Below are 25,220 nucleotides of genomic sequence, written 5' to 3' on the forward strand. Positions count from 1 at the left end.
ATCTCAATTGACCCTTAAACAGTTAATGAAAAATGGCAGGTGGGAGGCCCATTTCAGGGGTCACCCACCAACCATGTTCTGGGAGGCAGAGTGGCGAGCTTGACCCCTGCCATATTTTGCATCCTGTTATAACCTGCCCGGATCCCATTGGCTGGGGACAATTGGTTATCTCATGTTACTCGGTGAATATGAGCTCCCCCAATGATTGGGGGGGGGGGGGGGGGGGAGGCAATCATTAGCACCACAGCTGTGTAAATAGAGCTGGCCAGAGTAGTACCGGCTAGAGTGGGAGCCAGTCCTGAACTACTGGCCCCCTGGACATATTCTTGTACATAAAGTTATTTCCTGTTTGACTCTACAAACTTGTGCCGTATTCTTCATGGCACCCCCCAGCCAAAACATGTCTGGTGGAGGCCATGAAAATTCAGCCTGTAGATTGAAATCCCAGCATGATATCTGATGGGCGAGAAACAATAAACTTCTAACCATCATATGTAGCTCTCATCCCTACGTATTTGTTGTGAATAAAACTCCCATTCATCAAATAATTCAAAACTTTTAAGTCTCCTCTTTATGGGGCGACACGGTGGCGCAGTGGTTAGCACTGCTGCCTCACGGCACTGAAGACCCGGGTTCGATCCCAGCCCTGGGTCACTGTCCATGTGGAGTTTGCACATTCTCCCTGTGTCTCCGTGGGTCTCACCCCCACAACCCAAAGATGTGCAGGGTAGGTGGATTGGCCTCGCTAAATTGGCCCTTAATTGGAAAAAAAATAATTGGGTACTCTAAATTTTTTTTTTTTAATGTCTCCTCCCTACTCGCAAGTAAACCTACATTCAGTATCCACATCAAAGACAGTTCAACCTTAAACAGCATCCTTTAAGTTGTCAGTCAAATTGTGAACTCAGAATCCTCTACTAAGATAATTATAGCTTTTGAAACTCAGCCAAGCATTCATAATGATAGCTCTTTGGGAAATGTCAACAGGGAGCTCTATTGCGACTACATGATCAAATACTACCTTTCCCCCCTAACATTCACCTGTAAACAGCTGCAGCCTGATTTCTTAAAAGTTTAAATCCCAGGCATCTAAACAACTTCAGACCACGACAGCTATACAGAACATGTCTACTCTTCAAGAGCATTTATGACTACTCCATCAATTCGTGACTTCCATACTGCAGATGCCTCACACTCTCCCACTGCCCTTGAACCAACTAAAATGGTGTCCGTTTGAACGCAGCACTGAGTCCAAATTCCGCTGTTGAGTTTGGGTTTCCTGCCGGTGTGAATCATGTCCAGCCTCCTGTCCCCTCCCAGCAAAAATTGGATCTGTTGGAAACTCATCCAAGTTCTATATCCAAGTCCAGCCGACATGTTTGATGGTCCGCTGCGCCTTTCTGACTCTGGGAAAATTTGCCCTGACTCTCACAATTCTCAGCGTCCTGCTGTTAGGCAGAAATGTAATAAATTGGCACTGCTGGAGCATGAACCAAGGACAGGGCTTGGCTGATGGCAACAGCCTTCGAGCAAAACAGTCACCCATAAACCTACAGACAGGAGGCAAATTTGGGTATCAAAGAACCCAAATTATTTGAAGATGAAAAGTGAATCATTTTAATGAATAAATCCAAGAAATAATAAACATAAATTTTGTTGTAACTGTGAGGTCTCAGAGGGGCTGGTTTAGCACATTGGGCTAAATTGCTGGCTTGTAATGCAGAACACAGCCAGCAGCGTGAGTTCAATTCCCATACCAGCCTCTGCAAACAGCCACCAGCTTTTCACAGTAACTTCATTGAAGCCGACTTCAATTGTGACAATAAGTGATTATTATTATTATTATACTTGGAGCAGTATTTTATTCAAACGTTTTACCCAGATGTCTTTATTAGCAAGGAGAACAAAGTGCAAAGCAAGTATAAAATCAGATGAATTTTAATTAACAAAAACAATATTAACCTTTAACTTAACCCAAAAGATATACTAATGATTCCCCAGATTCATTATACTACCCATAAAGATAGTTTGTGTTGAGCCATGGGTTAGATTCTCGAGTCTCTCAGGTTCGCCGTTGCGAAGGTGGGTCTGCCTGTCGCTTCCTTCCTTCGTTGGTCAGCCTTCGGCCAAAGTCATAGCCCACATCGACTCTTCGCTGGGGTGTGTCTTGGGTGTCTACCTTCATTCCCCGTCCTCTCCACCTTTCCAGAAACTTCTCTGGCTTCCGGCCAATGAGGTCTCGGGATGGGGTCCCAACACGCAATGGGTTCCTTGACGTCCGTTTGAAAGGACACCGGGGCCCGCCAAGGGCGTTCATCTCCGGTGGTGTTATTCACACGTAACCTGTTGCCATATAAGGTAACGGCGGGAATTCTGGGTGCCAGAAAGTCTGGCTCGATCTGGGCAAGATCGGTGCATAAATTGGTGCATAAAACTGATGTCGCCTGATGGGCGATTAGCAAGGCAGCTCCAGACATGTCCTGACAGTTTTTCTGTGGGCTGTATATTTGACTTTGGTCAAGTTTGGATTTCCAACAGCCTGCCTGAGGTTGACTGCAGTTTGATTTCAAGTGATCAATTCTCTGAATTAAGATATCCAAATTAATCGGGCCTAAGCCCTGGTCATGCCAGGTTACCACAATTTTGTCTTTGAGGAAGAATCTGTCCCATCCAGCATTTAATATGAACGATTAAGATACAGTAAAGCTCCCTCTACACTGTCCCCATCAAACACTCGCAGGACAGGTACAGCACGGGGTTAGATACAGAGTAAAGCTCCCTCTACACTGTCCCCATCAAACACTCCCAGGACAGGTACAGAACGGGGTTAGATACAGAGTAAAGATCCCTCTACACTGTCCTCATCAAACACTCCCAGGACAGGTACAGCACGGGGTTAGATACAGAGTAAAGCTCCCTCTACACACTCCCCATCAAACACTCCCAGGACAGGTACAGCACGGGGTTAGATACAGAGTAAAGCTCCCTCTACACTGTCCTCATCAAACACTCCCAGGACAGGTACAGCACGGGGTTAGATACAGAGTAAAGCTCCCTCTACACACTCCCCATCAAACACTCCCAGGACAGGTACAGCACGGGGTTAGATACAGAGTAAAGCTCCCTCTACACTGTCCCCATCAAATACTCCCAGGACAGGTACAGCACGGGGTTAGATACAGAGTAAAGCTCCCTCTACACTGTCCCCATCAACCACTCCCAGGACAGGTACAACACGGGGTTAGATACAGAGTAAAGCTCCCTCTACACTGTTCCCATTAAACACTCCCAGGACAGGTACAGCACGGGGTCAGATAGAGAGTAAAGCTCTCTCGGCACTGTCCCCATCAAACATTCCCAGGACAGATTCAGTATAGGGTTAGATACAGAGTAAAGCTTCCACTACACTATCCCCATGAAACACTTCCAGGGCAGATTCAGTACGGGGTTAGATAGTAAAACTCCCTCTACACGGTCTCCATCAATCACTTCTAGACAGGTACAACACTGGGTTAGATACAGACTAAAGCTCCCTCTACACTGTCCCCATCGAACACTCCCAGGGCAGGTACAGCACAGGGTTAGATACAGAGTGAAGCTCCCTCTACACTCTCCCCATCAAACACTCCCAGGGCAGGTACAGCACAGGGTTAGATACAGAGTAAAGCTCCCTCTACACTGTCTCCATCAAACACTCCCAGGACAGGTACAGCACGGGGTTAGATACAGAGTAAAGCTCCCTCTACACTGTCCCCATCAAACACTCCCAGGACAGGTACAGCACGGGGTTAGATACAGAGTAAAGCTCCCTCTACACTGTCCCCATCAAACACTCCCAGGACAGGTACAGCATGGGGTTAGATACAGAGTAAAGCTCCCTCTGCACTGTCCCCATCAAACACTCCCAGGACAGGTGCAGCACGGAGTTAGATACAGAGTAAAGCTCCCTCTGCACTGTCCCCATCAAACACTCCCAGAACAGGTGCAGCACAGAGTTAGATACAGAGTAAAGCTCCCTCTGCACTGTCCCCATCATACACTCCCAGGACAGGTGCAGCACGGAGTTAGATACAGAGTAAAGCTCCCTCTGCACTGTCCCCATCAAACACTCCCAGGACAGGTGCAGCACGGGGTTAGATACAGAGTAAAGCTCCCTCTACACTGTCCCCATCAAACACTCACAGGACACTTACTGCACGGGGTTAGATACAGAGTAAAGCTCCCTCTACACTGTCTCCATCAAACTCTCCCAGGACAGGTACAGCACGGGGTTAGATACAGAGTAAAGCTCCCTCTACACTGTCTCCATCAAACACTCCCAGGACAGGTACAGCACGGGGTTAGATACAGAGTAAAGCTCCCTCTACACTATCCCCATCAAACACTCCCAGGACAGGTACAGCACGGGGTTAGACACAGAGTAAAGCTCCCTCAACACTGTCTCCATCAAACACTCCCAGGACAGGTACAGCACGGGGTTAGATACAGAGTAAAGCTCCCTCTACACTGTCCCCATCAAACACTCCCAGGACAGGTACAGCACGGGGTTAGATACAGAGTAAAGCTCCCTCTACACTGTCCCCATCAAACACTCCCAGGACAGGTACAGCATGGGGTTAGATACAGAGTAAAGCTCCCTCTGCACTGTCCCCATCAAACACTCCCAGGACAGGTGCAGCACGGAGTTAGATACAGAGTAAAGCTCCCTCTGCACTGTCCCCATCAAACACTCCCAGAACAGGTGCAGCACGGAGTTAGATACAGAGTAAAGCTCCCTCTACACTGTCCCCATCAAACACTCACAGGACACTTACTGCACGGGGTTAGATACAGAGTAAAGCTCCCTCTACACTGTCTCCATCAAACTCTCCCAGGACAGGTACTGCACGGGGTTAGATACAGAGTAAAGCTCCCTCTACACTGTCTCCATCAAACACTCCCAGGACAGGTACAGCACGGGGTTAGATACAGAGTAAAGCTCCCTCTACACTATCCCCATCAAACACTCCCAGGACAGGTACAGCACGGGGTTAGACACAGAGTAAAGCTCCCTCAACACTGTCTCCATCAAACACTCCCAGGACAGGTACAGCACGGGGTTAGATACAGAGTAAAGCTCCCTCTGCACTGTCTCCATCAAACACTCCCAGGACAGGTACAGCACGGGGTTAGATACCGAGTAAAGCTCCCTCTACACTATCCCCATCAAACACTCCCAGGACAGGTACAGCACGGGGTTAGACACAGAGTAAAGCTCCCTCAACACTGTCCCCATCAAACACTCCCAGGACAGGGACAGCACGATGTTAGATACAGAGTAAAGCTCCCTCTACACTGTCCCCATCAAACACTCCCAGGACAGGAACAGCACGGGGTTAGATACAGAGTAAAGCTCCCTCTACACTGTTCCCATCAAACACTCCCAGGACAGGTACAGCACGGGGTTAGACACAGAGTAAAGCTCCCTCTACACTGTCCCCATCAAACACTCCCAGGACAGGAACAGCACGGGGTTAGATACAGAGTAAAGCTCCCTCTACACTGTTCCCATCAAACACTCCCAGGACAGGTACAGCACGGGGTTAGACACAGAGTAAAGCTCCCTCTACACTGTCCCCATCAAACACTCCCAGGACAGGTGCAGCACGGGGATAGATACAGAGTAAAGCTCCCTCTACACTGTCCCCATCAAACACTCCCAGGACAGGTACAGCACGGGGTTAGATACAGAGTAAAGCTCCCTCTGCACTGTCCCCATCAAACACTCCCAGGACAGGTGCAGCACGGGGTTAGATACAGAGTAAAGCTCCCTCTACACTGTCCCCATCAAACACTCCCAGGACAGGTGCAGCACGGAGTTAGATACAGAGTAAAGCTCCCTCTGCACTGTCCCCATCAAACACTCCCAGGACAGGTGCAGCACGGGGTTAGATACAGAGTAAAGCTCCCTCTACACTGTCCCCATCAAACACTCCCAGGACACTTACTGCACGGGGTTAGATACAGAGTAAAGCTCCCTCTACACTGTCTCCATCAAACTCTCCCAGGACAGGTACAGCACGGGGTTAGATACAGAGTAAAGCTCCCTCTACACTGTCTCCATCAAACACTCCCAGGACAGGTACAGCACGGGGTTAGATAGAGAGTAAAGCTCCCTCTACACTATCCCCATCAAACACTCCCAGGACAGGTACAGCACGGGGTTAGACACAGAGTAAAGCTCCCTCAACACTGTCTCCATCAAACACTCCCAGGACAGGTACAGCACGGGGTTAGATACAGAGTAAAGCTCCCTCTGCACTGTCTCCATCAAACACTCCCAGGACAGGTACAGCATGGGGTTAGATACAGAGTAAAGCTCCCTCTACACTATCCCCATCAAACACTCCCAGGACAGGTACAGCACGGGGTTAGACATAGAGTAAAGCTCCCTCAACACTGTCTCCATCAAACACTCCCAGGACAGGTACAGCACGGGGTTAGATACAGAGTAAAGCTCCCTCTACACTGTCCCCATCAAACACTCCCAGGACAGGTACAGCACGGGGTTCGATACAGAGTAAAGCACCCTCTACACTGTCTCCATCAAACACTCCCAGGACAGGTACAGCACGGGGTTAGATACAGAGTAAAGCTCCCTCTACACTGTCCCCATCAAACACTCCCAGGACAGGTACAGCACGGGGTTAGATACAGAGTAAAGCACCCTCTACACTGTCCCCATCAAACACTCCCAGGACAGGTACAGCACGTGGTTAGATACAGAGTAAAGCTCCCTCTACACTGTCCCCATCAAACACTCCCAGGACAGGTACAGCACGAGGTTAGATACAGAGTAAAGCTCCCTCTACACTGTCCCCATCAAACACTCCCAGGACAAGTACAGCACGGGGTTAGATACAGAGTTAAGCTCCCTCTACACTGTCCCCATCAAACACTCCTGCCATGATATTCAGGTAAACATCATAGCACATACATACTGATGGACAGATCAACGGACCAATCAACACACACACAACACCACAGCCAATCACAGGCAAGAGCATACACAGTACAAAACAGGGAACACGACACTTCCTGAGCATTCCAGCAGGAGACAGCTCAGGGCACAGAGCTCATAGCAAGCCACACATACATCCACCATGTGCTGAGTGCCACGACAAGATAGTATTAGGAATAGGTCCACAGATTCTAGGGATATGATCGAACCTCAGTAACCAGTTTACCACTGTAAATAAATGTTAGTAATAAAACTGAGTTGTACCATTCGCAACCGTGTTGGTTCGTCTGTGTAGCAGAGTACCCAACACATCATAGTACCAGGAGTAACTGTGGGACCTACCTACGAATCCTCCGGAATCTGCCATCCTGCGCCATGGACACCGTCAGCACACCGCAGCCGCTACAAGTCGCAGAATACCTCGGCGTTAATTGGAAGCTGTTCAAACAGCGCTTCCAGCTCTTCCTGGAAGCCAACGAAAAGGAGAGCGCTTCGGACACCAGAAAGATCGCCATCCTCCTCTCCATGGCAGGTCAACACGCCATCCATGTCTACAACTCCCTGGTATTCGCGGAAGGTGAGGACAAGACCAAGTGCAAGACGATCCTTCTCAAACTCGACCAACACTTCAGCGTCGAGGTCAACGAGAGTTTCGAGAGGTATCTCTTCCAGCAGCGCCTGCAAGGTAAGGATGAGCCCTTTCAGTCGTTCCTGACGCATCTCCGCATACTCGCGCAGTCCTGCGGTTATGACACCACCTCTGATTCCATGATTCGGGACCAGATCGTTTTTGGGGTCACCTCGGGCACCCTACGCCAGCAGCTCTTAAAAATAAAAGGCCTCACCCTAGCCTCTGCAATCGAAGCCTGTGTCCTGCATGAAAACGCAACTAGCCGCTACTCCCAATTTCAGGCAGCCGAATCAGCGCGGCAGGGGTCCTACGCGCCCGAATCAGCAAGGCAGGCGTCCTACGAGGGCGAACGGGTCCAGGCGATCGAGTTCCTCCCGGCCCGCGGCCCGGACGAGGGCGGCCATTTCGCGCGCTTTTTGAGGCCTCCCGCGTTTGTGCGCGCCAAAAACCACGTCGACACAGAGGGACGTGATGCGCAGGCGCGCCCGACACAAGACCGAACTGCGCATGTGCGGTGGCGCAACGAACGCCATGACGTCACGACGTGCGGCAACTGCGGAGCCGCACATTTAAAGCGGCAATGTCCCGCAAGAAACCGACAATGCCTCCGCTGTGGCAAGATGGGCCACTACGCTGCCTGCTGTCGAGCAGCTCAACCTGCCAACGCTCCCCAATTCCGACAACCTCGCAGGGACGTGCGGACCAATTCAACCTCCTTACTACGAGTCGTGCCCAGACGATATCCAGACCAGTGACACAGACGACCGGGAAGCCTTCCGTGTTGCGGTCATTGATGGGAACCGGATGTCTCCAGCCAGGACCCACCAGCCGTTGCAAGTGAACACTGTCAATCCGGGTGATGAATGGTGTGCCACCCTAACGGTCAACCCGAATTCGTCACCCACCTACTAGACTGGACTTATGAGCCTGTTTGTACATTGAACTCATAATACCACTGTGTTAATCTGTTTCTGTTTTTCCTTGTCGTTACAGGAGATCATTTTTGTCGTTCAACATTTCCCCGTTCTTTGTTAATGATACAACCTCGTTGTTATGTCGCAGCCGACATCGCCCCTTGTATATAGTTTAGCCCCATGTACATGCTGTAGATATTGCACACACACACATTCAGCTGCACTCAGTACACATCTCTATTTATAACCACATGGGCACATGTTCTTGTACAAAAGGAGGGATGTCATGATATTCAGGTAAACATCATAGCACACACATACTGATGGACAGATCAATGGACCAATCAACAGACACACACAATACCACAGCCAATCACAGGCAAGAGCATACACAGTACAAAACAGGGAGCACGATACTTCCTGAGCATTCCAGCAGGAGACAGCTCAGGCCACAGAGCTCATAGCAAGCCACTCAGACATCCACCATGTGCTGAGTGCCACTACAAGATAGTATTAGGAATAGGGCCACAGATTCTAGGGTTACGATCGAACCTCAGTCGCCAGTTTACCACTGTAAATAAATGATAGTAATAAAACTGAGTTGTACCATTCGCAACCGTGTTGGTTCGTCTGTGTAGCAGAGTACCCAACACATCAACTCCCAGGACAGGTATAGCACGGGGTTAGATACAGAGTAAAGCTCCCTCTACACTGTGCCCATCGAACACGCCCCCCCAGGACAGGTACAGCACGGGGTTAGATACAGAGTAAAGCTCCCTCGACACTGTCCCCATCAAACGCTCCCAGGATAGGTACAGCACGGGGTTAGATACAGAGTAAAGCTCCCTCTACACTGTCCCCATCAAACACTCCCAGGACAGGTACAGCATGGGGTTAGATACAGAGTAAAGCTCCCTCTACACTGTCCCCATCAAACACTCTCAGGATAGGTACAGCACGGGGTTAGATACAAAGTAAAGCTCCCTATACACTGCCCCCATCAAACACTCCCAGGACAGGGACAGCATGGGGTTAGATACAGAGTAATGCTCCCTCTACACTGTCCCCATCAAACACTCCCAGGACAGGTACAGCACGGGGTTAGATACAGAGTAAAGCTCCCTCTACACTGTCCCCATCAAACACTCCCAGGACAGGTACAGCATGGGGTTAGATACAGAGTAAAGCTCCCTCTACACTGTCCCCATCAAACACTCTCAGGATAGGTACAGCACGGGGTTAGATACAAAGTAAAGCTCCCTATACACTGCCCCCATCAAACACTCCCTGGACAGGTACAGCATGGGGTTAGATACAGAGTAATGCTCCCTCTACACTGTCCCCATCAAACACTCCCAGGGCAGGTACAGCACAGGGTTAGGTGCAGAGTAAAGCTCCCTCTACACTGTCCCCATCAAACACTCCCAGGACAGGTACAGCACAGGGTTAGATACAGAGTAAAGCTCCCTCTACACTGTCCCCATCAAACACTCCCAGGACAGGTACAGCACGGGGTTAGATACAAAGTAAAGCTCCCTCTACATTGTCCCCATCAAACACTCCCAGGACAGGTACAGCAAGGGTTAGATACAGAGTAAAGCTCCCTCTACACTGTCCCCATCAAACACTCCCAGGACAGGTACAGCACAGGGTTAGATACAGAGTAAAGCTCCCTCTACACTGTCCCCATCAAACACTCCCAGGACAGGTACAGCACGGGGTTAGATACAGAGTAATACTCCCTCTACACTGTCCCCATCAAACACTCCCAGGACAGGGACAGCACGATGTTAGATACAGAGTAAAGCTCCCTCTACACTGTCCCCATCAAACACTCCCAGGACAGGAACAGCACGGGGTTAGATACAGAGTAAAGCTCCCTCTACACTGTTCCCATCAAACACTCCCAGGACAGGTACAGCACGGGGTTAGACACAGAGTAAAGCTCCCTCTACACTGTCCCCATCAAACACTCCCAGGACAGGAACAGCACGGGGTTAGATACAGAGTAAAGCTCCCTCTACACTGTTCCCATCAAACACTCCCAGGACAGGTACAGCACGGGGTTAGACACAGAGTAAAGCTCCCTCTACACTGTCCCCATCAAACACTCCCAGGACAGGTGCAGCACGGGGATAGATACAGAGTAAAGCTCCCTCTACACTGTCCCCATCAAACACTCCCAGGACAGGTACAGCACGGGGTTAGACACAGAGTAAAGCTCCCTCTACACTGTCCCCATCAAACACTCCCAGGACAGGTGCAGCACGGGGATAGATACAGAGTAAAGCTCCCTCTACACTGTCCCCATCAAACACTCCCAGGACAGGAACAGCACGGGGTTAGATACAGAGTAAAGCTCCCTCTACACTGCTCCCATCAAACACTCCCAGGACAGGTACAGCACGGGGTTAGACACAGAGTAAAGCTCCCTCTACACTGTCCCCATCAAACACTCCCAGGACAGGAACAGCACGGGGTTAGATACAGAGTAAAGCTCCCTCTACACTGTTCCCATCAAACACTCCCAGGACAGGTACAGCACGGGGTTAGACACAGAGTAAAGCTCCCTCTACACTGTCCCCATCAAACACTCCCAGGACAGGAACAGCACGGGGTTAGATACAGAGTAAAGCTCCCTCTACACTGTCCCCATCAAACACTCCCAGGGCAGGTACAGCACGGGATTAGATACAGAGTAAAGCTCCCTCTACACTGTCCCCATCAAACACTCCCAAGGCAGGTACAGCACGGGGTTAGAAACAGAGTAAAGCTCCCTCTACACTGTCCCCATCAAACACTCCCAGGACAGGAACAGCACGGGGATAGATACAGAGTAAAGCTCCCTCTACACTGTCCCCATCAAACACTCCCAGGACAGGAACAGCACGGGGATAGATACAGAGTAAAGCTCCCTCTACACTGTCCCCATCAAACACTCCCAGGACAGGAACAGCACGGGGTTAGATACAGAGTAAAGCTCCCTCTACACTGTCCCCATCAAACACTCCCAGGTCAGGAACAGCATGGGGATAGATACAGAGTAAAGCTCCCTCTACACTGTCCCCATCAAACACTCCCAGGTCAGGAACAGCACGGGGTTAGATACAGAGTAAAGCTCCCTCTACACTGTCCCCATCAAACACTCCCAGGGCAGGTACAGCACGGGATTAGATACAGAGTAAAGCTCCCTCTACACTGTCCCCATCAAACACTCCCAAGGCAGGTACAGCACGGGGTTAGAAACAGAGTAAAGCTCCGTCTACACTGTCCCCATCAAACACTCCCAGGACAGGTACAGCACGGGGTTAGATACAGAGTAAAGCTCCCTCTACACTGGCCCCATCAAACACTCCCAGGACAGGTACAGCACGGGGTTAGATACAGAGTAAAGCTCCCTCTACACTGTCCCCATCAAACACTCCCAGGACAGGTACAGCACGGGGTTAGATAGAGAGTAAAGCTCCCTCTACACTGTTCCCATTACGGTGACCCTCGAGTGAACAGGAGATACTCATGCCAATGCTCTCGGTCCAACCATCCTCAGTTGCTTGCAGTCTTCCAGCAATGACGTCTCGGAGGCTGCAATCATTGGCTTCTGGCAAGCAAGTAGACACATTTTCCTCCCGAAGGGGCATAAATGAACCTGCTGGATTTTTACAACATTCTCTGATAGTTCCATCATCACCATTGCTGAGACGAGCTTTCAATTCTAGATTTTATTAATTGATTTTAAACTCCGGCTACCATGGTGGGATTTGAACCTGTGTCCCCAGATCATTAACGTGGTTAAATTCACTAGATTACTAGTTCAGTGAAATTACCACTGTACCATTGCTATCCCAGTCTGTACCCATTTCTACAGGTCAAGTAGTTAAAGCAATTTTTCACCACTTACCTTCTTAAGTGAGCTTTGCGCACGAAAAGTGAGAGGGATCACATCCGAGTCAGCCACAGCCAGAGTGTGTGGATATCGGGAATTTGAAACAGATTGGGGGCGGGATTCTCCGCGTACAGGCGGGTCGGGTAACTCCGTCACCGAGGAGTGGCGTGAGCCACTCCAGCGTCGGGCCGCCCCGAAGGTACGGAATCCTCCGCACCTTCAGGGGTTAGGCTGGCGCCGGAGTGTTTGGTGCCCCGCCAGCCTGCGCGGAAGGGCTTGGCAAACCGGTGCCGAAGACCCTACACCGGCCGGCACGGCAACGCCAGCGTGTGCTGCCGTCATCCCAGTGCATGCGCAGAGGGGTTCTTCTCCGCACCGGCCATGGCGGAGGTTGACAGCAGCCGTTGCGGAGGGAAAGAGTGCCCCCGCGGCACAGGCCCGCCCACGGATCGGTGGGCCCCGATCACAGGCCAGGCCACCGTGAGGGGCACCCCCCGGGGCCAGATCCCCCCGCGCCCCCCCCCCCCCCCTCCGAGGACTCTGCGGGCCGCCCGTGGAGCCAGGTCCCGCCAGTAATGACCTGTTGTGATTTACGCAGGCGGGACCCGGCGTAAACGGGCGGCCACTCGGCCCATCGCGGGCCGGAGAATCGCCGGGGGGGGGGGGGGCCGCAGACAGCGGCCACCGACTGCGCCATTCCCGCCCCCGCCAAAAGCCCAGCGGCGGTGAATTCGGCCGCCGGCGGGGGGCGGGATTCACGCCGCCCCCCGGCGATTCTCCGACCCGGCAGGGGGTCGGAGAAACCTGTCTTGGGAATTTGGTGCAGAGCGGGAAGAGATGCTTTTGCTTTTTCTCCTTGCTTGGTTACTTTTTAAATTTTCAGTGAGTGTTCTTGCCCTGCTGCAACAGGTGAGGCTACAAGGAAGAGACTGATTGGTGAGTAGTGGGTAAGGTCTGTTAGTTTTTACTACTTTTATCAATTATCATTTTAAAATAATCTTTCTAGTTTATAATCTGTAAGTGCTATAATTAGTAGTAACGTGGACAAAGAAGGAAGGGCCATTGAGAATTAGATATAATCTCAAAGCAAGCATCTTTCAATGGTTTAATTTAAAGGAAAAGCTATGGTTTGCTCCTCTTGCTCCATGTGGGAAGCCAGAAACATTTCCAGTACCTTGAGCCAGCATGTGTGCAGGAAGTGTCTCCAGCTACAGCTCCTGGAAGCCTGGGTTTCGGAGCAGGAGCGGCGGCTGGGGACACTGTGGAGCATCCGTAAGGCAGGGAGTGTCACGGATAGCACTTATCAAGAGATGGCCACACTGACTCAGACTCCACAGGCAAGCAGGGAATGGGTGACGACCAGGCAGAGCAAGAGAGCGAGGCAGGCAGTGCAGGAATCTCCTGTGGCCATTCCCCTGCAAAACAGATATACCACTTTGACCACTGTTGAGGGGAATGGCCTCCCAGGGAAAGCAGCAAAAGCCAAATTTCTTGTACCATGGCTCTTCTGCAGAGGGAAGGAGTAAAAAGTGTGGGAACGCAATAGTTATAGTGGATTCAATTGTCAGGGGATTAGATAAGCTTTTCTGTGCCTGCAAACGAGTCTCCAGTATGGTATGTTGCCTCCCTGGTGCTAGGGTCAAGGATATCTTGGAGCGGGTATAGGACATTCTGGAGGGGGGAGGGTGAACAGCCAGTGGTCGTGGTACACATCGGTACCAACGACATAGGTAAAAAAAAAGGGTGAGGTCCTAAAAGCAAAGTTCGGAAGAAAGTTCAGAAGTCGGACATCAAAGGTGATGATCTCAGGATTACTACTAGTGCCATGTGCTAGTCAGATTAGAAATAGCAGGATATATCGGATGAATATGTGGCTGAAGAGATGGTATAAGAGGGAGGTTTCCTTCTCCTGGGTCATTAGGACCAGTTCTGGGGATGGTGGGACCAACATAAACTGGACGGGTTACATCTGGGCAGGACCGGTCTAATATTCTCGGGGGAATATTTGCTAGAGTGGCTGGGGAATGTTTAAAATAAAAAGGCAGGGGGATGGGAACCTATGCAAGGAGTCAGAAGAGGAAGAATCAAGGAAAAAACAAAAGACAGAAAGTGGAATAAGAAAAGTGATAGGCAGAAAAACCAAGGGCCAGGTTCAAACTGGGCCACAGTGAAAAATATTGGGAGTCGGACAAGTAACACGCTGGCCTTAACACGCCGAGCATTCGCAATAAAGCAGATAAATTAATCGCACAGACAGATGTAAACGGGTATGATATAACCGGGATTACGGAAACATGCCTGCAGGGTGACCAGGGATTTGAACTGAACTTCCATGGGCATTTCGTAAAGGACAGACAAACAGGAAATGTTTTGGAGTTGTTGCATTGCTGGTTAAAGAGGAAATTAACGCAATAGTGAGGAAGGACATTAGCTCCGTCAATGTGGAATTTGTATGGATAGAGCTGAGAAACACAAAAGGGCAAACAGTTTAGCGGGCGTAGTATATAGACCCCCAAATTGTAATGGTGATTTGGGGAATGGAATTAAACAGGAAATTAGAGACACATGCGATAAAGGAATGCCTGTAATTATGGGTGATTTCAATTTGCATATAGATTGGGCAAATCAAATTAGCCACAATACCGTAGAGGAGGAATTCCTGGAGTGTACAAGGGATGTTTTTCAGGACCAATATGTTGAGGAACCAACTAGAGAACAGGCCATCCTAGACTGGGTATTGTGTGATGGGGACGGAATCATTGGGCAATACCCTTGGGGATGACCGACATAATATGCTAGAATCTTTCATCAAGCTGGAGAGTGAAGTGGTTGATTCTGAGGTTTGGGTCCTGAATCTTGATAAAGCAACCTTTTAAAAATTTGTTCATGGGACGTGGACTGGGCCAGCATTTATTGCCCATCCCTAATTGCTCTTGACGGGGTAGTTAAGAGTCAACCACATTGCTGTGGGTCTGGAGTCACATGTAGGCCAGACCAGGTAAGGACGGCAGATTTCCTTCCCTGAGGGACATGGGTAAACCAGATGGGCTTTTATGACAAATGGCAATGGTTTCATGGTCATCATTAAACCTTTAATTCCAGGGGCAGGATTCTCCGCCCCGCCGTGGCACATTTCTGCCCCGACCCGCCGGCGGGATTCTCCGTTACGCTGGCCGGTCAGTGGGGTTTCCCATTGTGGGGCAGCCCCGCGCCGTCGGGAAACCCCCCGGCGCCGGCAATACGGAGAACCCCGCCGGCAGCAGAATCCCGTCCCTGATTTTTATTCAATTCAAATTTCACCATCTGCAGTGGTGGGATTTGAACCTGGGGGTCCCCAGAGCCTTACTCTGGGGGTCTAGTTTCTAACAGGACTAGGCAGAGTAGATGCAAGAAGGATGTTCCTGATGATGAGGGTGTCCAGAACCAGGGGTCACAGTCTGAGGGTACGGGGAGACCATTTAGGATATATGTGAACCGATGGAATTTGTTACCACAGGAGGCAGTTGAGGCCAAAATATTGTCTGTTTTCAAGAAGCAGCTCGATATAGAAATTGGGGCAAAGGGGATCAAAGGATATGGGGGGGGAGACGGAATTAGACTATTGAATTGGATGATCAGCCATGATTATAATGAATGGTGGAGCAGGCTCGAAGGGCCGAATGGCCCCCTCCTGCTCCTATTTTCTATGTTTCTAGGACCTTTCAGTTTTGATGAACCTTATTTGATATCTTCCTCTAATCTTGAAGCCTGGGCTCAGTCGGTAGTATTTCAGTCAGACGATTGTGGGTTCAAATCCAAATCCAGAGTCTTGAGCATTTAATCTCGACTGACACTCCTTGAGAAGTTTTGAAGGAATGCTGCATTGTCGGGGGTGCAGTCGTCCTGATGAGCAGCTAGGCTGAGGCCCCTTTGCTCCCTCACATGAATGTGAAAGATCCTGTTGGAAGTGTGCGAAGAGCAGGGGAGTATTCACTGCTGCCCTGGGCCCGAATTGGTCAGAATCCCACTGCTAATTTTGGGATCCTGCTGTGCACAAATTGGCTGCAGTGTTTCCTACATTAAAACACTTTAAAACTCTTTACAAAATGTACTTCAAAGGCTGTAAAGCATCTTGGAAGGTTAGGTGGATTGGCCATGATAAATTGACCTTCGTGTCCAAAATTGCCCTGAGTGTTGGGTGGAGGTGTTGACTTTGGGTAGGGTGCTCTTTCCAAGAGCCGGTGCAGACTCAATGGGCCGAATGGCCTCCTTCTGCACTGTAAATTCAATGATAATTTATGATTAATCTAGGACAAAGGTTCGGCACAACATCGTGGGCTGAAGGGCCTGTTCTGTGCTGTATTTTTCGATGTTCTATGTTTTGAAGATGATACTGCATAAAAGGTGGTTAACATGCTCACTAGCGATGTCGACAGTTGAACTCCTGTCCGGTTATAAAACCATAGCAATCACAAAAATAAAGGTGAATCATATTTATTCATTTAATCAAGGACAATACACGGTTCATCCCATTGTTGGCTATTCTCGTTGTTCAAACATCTGATCATATACAAGAAGAACACAAACATTTTGAGTAATGGAAACATGATCCAGGCCGAACTCCATGACCACTTCATTGTGCAATGTCTCATCATGAGCAACCTCAGAAATCCAGGCATTTTCTGTAAGGTGTCTGGGATCGACAAACAATGAAATGAAGGGCCTTTGACACAAGCCTGTACAAAACTATATTATTTTTTTCAAGGGATGTAGGTGCCACTAACAATGAAGCCAGTATTTCTTGCCCCTCCCTAATTGCCCTTGAACTAAGTTGTTTTTCAGCCATTTCTGAGGGGCAATTAAGAGTCAACTGCATTGCGCTGGGGCTGGAGCCACATGTAGGCCAGGCCAGGTGAGGACGGCAGATTTCCTTCCCTGAAGGAGCATCAATGAACCAGGTGGGTTTCAACAACACTCAATGATAGTTTGAGGGTCACCGTTACTGAGACCAGCTTTATAGTCCAAATTTGTTCATTGAATTTAAATTCCACCAACTGCCAAGGTGGGATTTGAACCCATGTCACCAAAGCGTCAGCTGGGCCTTAGTAGTCCAGTGGCATTACTACATCACCCTCTTCGTCCACTGGCCACAAACCTGACCTGGAATAATGTCCCCAGCAGACGGTGTACGTAAAACACGAGACCGTGAGGCTTGGGTGCGGAAACCAAGTAGGGGCTGTCCACTCACCTATTTGTAACTTATAATTGCGTAATGAGAAATCAAAAAGAGGCAGGCGGGTCCCAGCCATGGCTCATTGTGTAGCACTCTTCCCTCTATGTCTGAAAGTTGTGCTCCACTTAGATACTTGAGTTCCAAATCCAGGCCAGCACCACCAACGCAATACTGATGAGAAGCACACTCTGCGGGATTCTTCGTCAGCATTTTATGGGCGTCACGGTAGCACAAGCGGCTAGCACTGTGGCTTCACAGCGCCAGGGTCTCAGGTTCGATTCCCCGCTGGGTCACTGTCTGTGCGGAGTCTGCATGTTCTCCCCGTGTCTGCGTGGGTTTCCTCCGGGTGCTCCGGTTTCCTCCCACAGTCCAAAGACGGGCAGGTTAGGTGGATTGGCCATGATAAATTTCCCTTAGTGACCAAAAAGGTTAGTGAAGGGCTATTGGGTTACGGGGATAGGGTGGAAGTGAGGGCTTACGTGGGTCGGTGCAGACTTGATGGGCTGAATGGCCTCCTTCTGCACTGTATGTTCTATGTTCTATGATCCTCCGCTTCGCTGGCAACGTCCACACGCCTGCGGGTTTCCCAACGGCGTGGGGGTGGCCACAATGGGAAACCCCATTGCCCGGCTGCCAGAACGGAGAATCCCGCTGCCTGCGAGGGCGTGGCGTGCCGGAAAACAGGAATGACGAGACAAAGAATCCTACTTACTGTCTTTCATATAGGATACCAAACTGAGGCCTCATGTGCCTTCTCAGGCAGATGTATAAGTTGCTCAGAGGAGGTGGGCCAATGTTTATCCCCCAAAAAAAAAGATTATCTTGACATTATCGCATTGCTGTTTATGGGAGCTTGCTGTGCACTAATTGGCTGCCACATTTCCTACATTACAAGAGTTAACACACTTCAAAAATTACCTGATTAGTCGTAAAGTGCGTTGGGACATCTTGAGGTTTGGAAAAGCATTATATATAAGTGCAATATTTTCTTTTGTCGTTCAGGATACCTGCTCGGTGAATTATTCACAAAGTTATTTACACTTCACTGTTCCACTTTTAACCTTCCCTTAAGTTCTATACTCTGGAGATTTCTAAATGATGAAAGACAGGCCACACACAGACAACCTTACATAGAAACAGAAGAAGGTAAGAAGAAGGTTAAAGCTCATTTAAATCATTCCTGAATCACCAGACTGTGGCAATGAATTATTGATCGCGTATCCTGTCAATTATTGATCGCGTATCCTGTCAATTATTGATAAACCAATCAAAACTTCATACATTAAGAGAGCCACAGAATTAAATGCAAATGTACTATCCCTCCCAGAAATAACTGGTCCCGTTGAGTGAAGCTTGGTTTATTTTGCATTGTGGTCACCCTTAATCTTGTTGCTACAGCGATGGCTGTCCACAATTGAAGAGCTAAACAGTCACCCTGAAAAAACATTGGGATAACCCCCAAAATTGTGCTTTGCATAACAATAGCATCAATAGACAAACACAGAATATGAGATACAATCAAAGAATGCAAGGGAATTCCTGTTCAAGAGATTGTACAATTTTGGTAAAGACTTGAGTTTTTAGGATGACTTCGTGTTTAAATCCCACAAAGCCCTCGCTCCAGAATGAAGAACGACCCACATGTATAATCTGATTGCAGGCCTCTGCTTCAATTGACCATAATAAGAGTGCAGGTCTAAAAGATTGCTTCAGGAAGACATTTTCCGTCGGAAGCCTTTGCCAGCACAAGGAATCCATTTTTGATACAACACAAGAATGCTCCACCAAACTAGACCCCATTGGACCAAACCTGATGGAACACAGGAGCCAGTACCTCAAACTAGCTGGACTTTTAGATCCAATGATATTGACAAAGTGACCCTCACGGATAGGATTGAGTTGGCAGTTGGGGTCAACATGTGTGTATCTAGGTCCAGGAGAACAGGATGGATGGATTTGTTTATTGTCACGTGTACCGAGGTACAGTGAAAAGTATTTTTCTGCGAGCAGCTCAACAGATCATTGAGACCATAAGACCATCAGACATACGAGCGGAAGTAAGGCCATTCGGCCCATCGAGTCCACTCCACCATTCAATCATGGCTGATTTCAACTCCATTTACCCGCTCTCTCTCCATAGCCCTTAATTCCTTGAGAAATCAAGAATTTATCAACTTCTGTCTTAAAGACACTCAACGTCCCGGCCTCCACCACCCTCTGTGGCAATGAATTCCACAGACCCACCACTCTCTGGCTGAAGAAATTTCTCCTCACCTCTGTTCTAAAGTGACTCCCTTTTATTCTAAGGCTGTGCCCCCGGGTCCTAGTCTCCCCTGCTAATGGAAACAACTTCCCTACGTCCACCCTATCTAAGCCATTCATTATCTTGTAAGTTTCTATTAGATCTCCCCTCAACCTCCTAAACTCCAATGAATATAATCCCAGGATCCTCAGACGTTCATCGTATGTTAGGCCTACCATTCCTGGGATCATCCGTGTGAATCTCCGCTGGTACATGAGAAGAGAATAAAATAAAATACATAATAGGGCAACACAAGGTACACAATGTAAATACATAGACACCGGCATCGGGTGAAGCAGACAGGGGTGTAGTGTTAATCAGGTCAGTCCATAAGAGGGTCGTTTAGGAGTCTGGTAACAGCGGGGAAGAAGCTGTTTTTGAATCTGTTCGTGCGCGTTCTCAGACGCGGTGGTCCTTGAATAATATCTGTACCTCCGTTGCGTTTATTAAGATGTACAGCAAACGGTCCCATCAAAAATTATAGCAATGATTTAGATTCCAATCACAATAAGGTTCTGAAGTTTGAATATTGTGTGGGGAGGTGGATTGATGGTATGTGAAACTAAAAGATCTGAAAATTCAGGGGCGGGATTCTCCACAATCGGCGCGATGTCCGCCGACCTGCGCCAAAAACGGCGCAAATCAGTCCGGCATCGCGCCACCCCAAAGGTGCAGAATCTTCCACATCTTGGGGGGCCGAGCCCTAACCTTGAGGGGTTAGGCCCGCGCCGGACTGATTTCCGCCCCGCCAGCTGGCGGGAAAGGCCTTTGGTGCCCAACCAGCTGGCGCGGAAATGACTTTGCCGTGTGGCGCATGCGCGGGAGCGTCAGCGGCCGCTCACGGCATCCCCGCGCATGTGCAGTGGAGGGTGTCTCTTCCGCCTCTGCCATAGTGGAGAAGGCGGAAGGAAAAGAGTGCCCCCACGGCACAGGCCCGCCCCCGGATCGGTGGGCACCGATCGCGGGCCAGGCCACCGTGGGGGCACCCCCCCAGTGCCAGACCCCCCCAGGACCCCGGAGCCCGCCTGCGCCGCCTTGTCCCGCCGGTAAGAGAGGTGGTTTGATTCTCCCCGGCGGGACAGGCATTCCAGCAGCGGGACTTTGGCCCATCACGGGCCAGAGAATCGCGGGGGAGGGGGGGGGGTGGGCGCCAACCAGCGCAGCAGCCAACCGGTGCTGCACGATTCCCACCGGGGGTCGGAGAATCCCGTCTCTGGTTCTGAAGTTGTCCACAAAATTGGCTCCCCTCTGTCCTGCAGTCTCAAGTGCCTTGAAATTAAGCACTTGGAATACTAGTGTGTGAACATTTAGAGTGTTTGTGCAAAACCGCCATGGCTACTGGATAGTAACTGGTTCCAAATAAGCGGCTCCATGCCTCCCCTGAAGTTGCGCACAATGGAATTTCACACGACGGGGAGATTTCACCAACCCGCAGACAGTACTTGAAACTTGAAATCCATTCAAACATCGGATGGATCAGGCAGAAATCTAACTCGCCAATTCAACTACATGTTAAGAAATGAGATGCGACCCGTGAAAGAATTTCTGCTCAATCAGACATGGCAAATTATTTGATCATAACACGTTCCTCACCGTTAAGCTTTCAAATTCCACTGGACAATAAGTGAAGGATGAAAGAGGGATGCGTTAAGATGGTGGCTAGGTGAGTTGAACTAATAAAAAGTGACATCGAAACAAACCTGTTGGACTTTAACCTGGTGTTGTAAGACTTCGTACTGTAATAAAAAGGGGTACGGCATGGTAGCACAGTGGTTAGCACTGTTGCTTCACAGCGCCAGGGTCCCAGGTTCAATTCCCGGCTTGGGTCACTGTCTGTGTGGAGTCTGCAGGTTCTCCCCGTGTCTGCGTGGGTTTCCTCCGGGTGCTCCGGTTTCCTCCCACAAGTCTTGAAAGACGTGTTTGTTGGATGATTTGGACATTCTGAATTCTCCCTGAGTGTACCCGAACAGGTGCCGGAATGTGGCGACTAGGGGCTTCTCAGAGTAACGTCATTGTAGTGTTAATGTGAGCCTACTTGTGACAATAAAGCTGACTTTTTAAAAAACGTGTTGGGTTGTTGTTTCTTTCCTATTAAAAACCCCAATATGTACATGGTTAGCCGTTGGCTTACACTCGACTGTTCTGGATGTCTCCAGGTCCTGTTTCCAAGCTCGGTCTGGCTCAGTTTGTTTGTCTCACCTTCTCTTTCCATTTGGGGTTTTGCACAACTTGGGAACAGAATGTAGCGACTGGCCACCCACAATATCAGGGGTCAGAGTCACATTCAGGATTCAGCAACAGTAGATCTGACGGGAAACCAATCTTTGCTGCCGAAGATTTCCCATATTGAGTCCAACAAATCTACTGTAATTTCAACATTGATTTTAACAGCCCACAACTGTATTTTAAGATGCCGTTTGGAGGTATAATGTGTCCGATATTAAACAGATGGCATCTCAGGGGGGCAGTGGTTTAGCACACAGGGCTAAATTGCTGGCTTTTAAAGTAGACCAAGGCAGGCCAGCAGCGCGGGTTCAATTCTCGTACCGGCCTCCCCGAACAGGCGCCGGAATGTGGCGACTAGGGGCTTTTCACAGTAACTTCATTGAAGCCTACTTGTGACAATAAGCGATTTTCATTTCATTTCATTTCAGTGGAAAAACTGAAGACAGAGAGTGCTGTGTGAGACATGGTTATTGAAACACGTGCTGGCTTCCAGTGAATATGGTCAGCACATCCCTTCTCTTCCTTCGCCCCGATTTGTTTCATTATCGGCAAACTTCATAGAACCACAGAATTTACAGTGCAGGGGGAGGCCATTCAGCCCATCGAGTCTGCACCGGCCCTTAACCAAGTCCACACCTCCACCCTAACCCCGTAACCCCACCCAACCTTTCTGGACACTGAGGGCAATTTAGCGTGGCCAATCCACCTAATCTGCATATCTTTGCCGGAGCCATCGTATGCCCAAATCCGAGTCGGAAGCTGCATAGTTTGAACCCCACTCCAGCCAGTTCCTGACACGTGGAGGCCTGATGAGGATCTCTGCAACCTGAGTTGCCATTCAGTGGGAGGCGTCCAGTGTGCCCAGGCGAAGCAGCCACACTGGCCCAGTGGCACCGTTCCATCCTCTGAATTGGGTTCCAGATCTACATCAGCCAACTGGTGGCGAGAGGAGAGGAGAGTTCTTGAGTTCTTCACTGATGCCCAGCAAGCATTTGAAGGTCCCAATTTCATTAACATTGTTCCATTCCCCACCACCCCTCTATTGGGAGGTTGGTTGCAAATCATTAACCAGAGGAGATGCTGAATAGGTTAAAGAAAAATGAGGCAGGCAATAGGAAATTAGCTTTTCCAATTAGTGGCTCAAGAATCTCGAATGTGTGACACTTGGTCCGAGAAAGGACAGCTGGATGAAAACTTCTCCAGAATGACTATGGAACGCAATGAAACAGATTTGTTTGCTCATTATCACATGTTGTTTGTGGGTGTTTGCTGTGTGCAGATGGCCTGCCGTGTCCCCTACATTACAGCAGTGACCCCATTTCAATTGTGCTTCATTGAGAAGCACTTTCAGATGCCCTGAGGTTGTGAAAGGTGCTATATAAATGTAAGTTATTACTTTCTTACAGTACACGGTGGGCTCAAGCGACACTTAGTTGAAGGTACTGAAGGATTGGGAGACATCCATTCAAGGAGGACGGCTTTATGTGTGGCAGGCGCTGTCTAGCGAACAAACCACAGTTAACTGCCGAATAACCAAATGGGGGTGATTGGGCCAAATCACCATTTACCATCCCGAGGAATTCTCCTGCTCTTTATGAACTGGAGATTGTAACCAAACTTCCCCTAATCCTCCTGCAGTAATATGACTGGATTGTTTACATAGATTTACATAGAATTTACAGTGCAGAAGGAGACCATTCGGCCCATTGAGTTTCCAACGGCCCTTGGAAAGAACACCCCACTTAAACCCACACCTCAACACTATCCCTGTAACCCAGTAACCCCACTTAACTATTTTGGACTTTAAGGGCGATTTAGCACGGCCAATTTACCTAACAGCACGTCTATCGGGACTTGTGCGAGGAAACCGGAGCATCCGGAGGAAACCCACGCAGACACGGGGAGAACGTGCAGACTCCGCACTGACAGTGACCCAAGCCAGGAATCGAACCTGGGACCCTGGCGCTGTGAAGCAACAATGCTAACCACTGTGCTACCGTGCCGCCCCTGTTGTTCCACAGCCAACGGCTCTCTTTGCTGCGTGACGGCGACAAGGTGGCACAGTGGTTGGCACTGCTGTCTCCCGCTCCAGGTTCCCGGGTTCAATTCCGGCCTCGGGCGACTGGCTATGTGGGGTTTGCACTTTCACCCCCGTGTCTGCGTGGGTTTCCTCCGGGTGCTCCGGTTCCTTCCCACAGTCCAAAGATGTGCAGGTTAGGTGGATTAGATATGTTAAATTGCCCTTTAGTGTTAGGTTAGGTGGGGTTACTGGGTTATGGGGATGGGGTGGAGTAGGGTGCTCTTTCCAAGGGCCGGTACAGACTTGCGGGCCTCCTTATGCACCGTTAATTCTATGTATCTATGTAAAGCAGGCAGTGGTATATTGCTGTGTGAGACACCCTTTCCCAATGTGTGGAATGACTGACATTGCAGTCTCATTCCAATTCTTTTCATTCCAGTTGCACCCGGGAATCTGGGCATAAATCCCATGCGGTTTCAGCAATCTTGCACTGTGCAAAAAACATTATTTGTTTAAATCAGAGCTGGAACGAAAACTATTTACATTGTGAACAGTGACATTCAGCACCCGTATCATCATCCCCGTGGCTAAAGAAATCTTTTTGAGTTTACGGGAATAAGTCCTTATTCTCAATTCACAGTCGGTGGGCTATTTTCATTTGTGATATCCCCCAAAAATTAAACAAACGTTATTTTTTTTCTCCCTGGATAAAAGGTAATTTGTCGGTAAAGTCAGTTGTTTTTTTGTTTGAATTCACGCCTGGCATTGGTGGGAATTCAGTGTTGGGCGTGCAGCAAAGATTGTCGTCGCCCCTGTGTGAGTTATCAAACTGCTTCAATTAAAACACAGGAAACTAATCTGTGCCAGTGGCAGAGAGCCAGATTAATTCATTCGATCTTCTCTCTTAGTGATCTTAGGCAGTGAATGACAACTTGGTAACCTGCCAAATATCTTTGCTACTTCGACCTCCCCGTTCCCCAGCTCAAGCCAGATGGTGCTTGAGGTATTTTGCGACTGGTCAGCACCACACGG

Source organism: Scyliorhinus torazame, chromosome 14 (genome assembly GCF_047496885.1).
Source record: "Scyliorhinus torazame isolate Kashiwa2021f chromosome 14, sScyTor2.1, whole genome shotgun sequence".
NCBI lineage: Eukaryota > Metazoa > Chordata > Chondrichthyes > Carcharhiniformes > Scyliorhinidae > Scyliorhinus > Scyliorhinus torazame.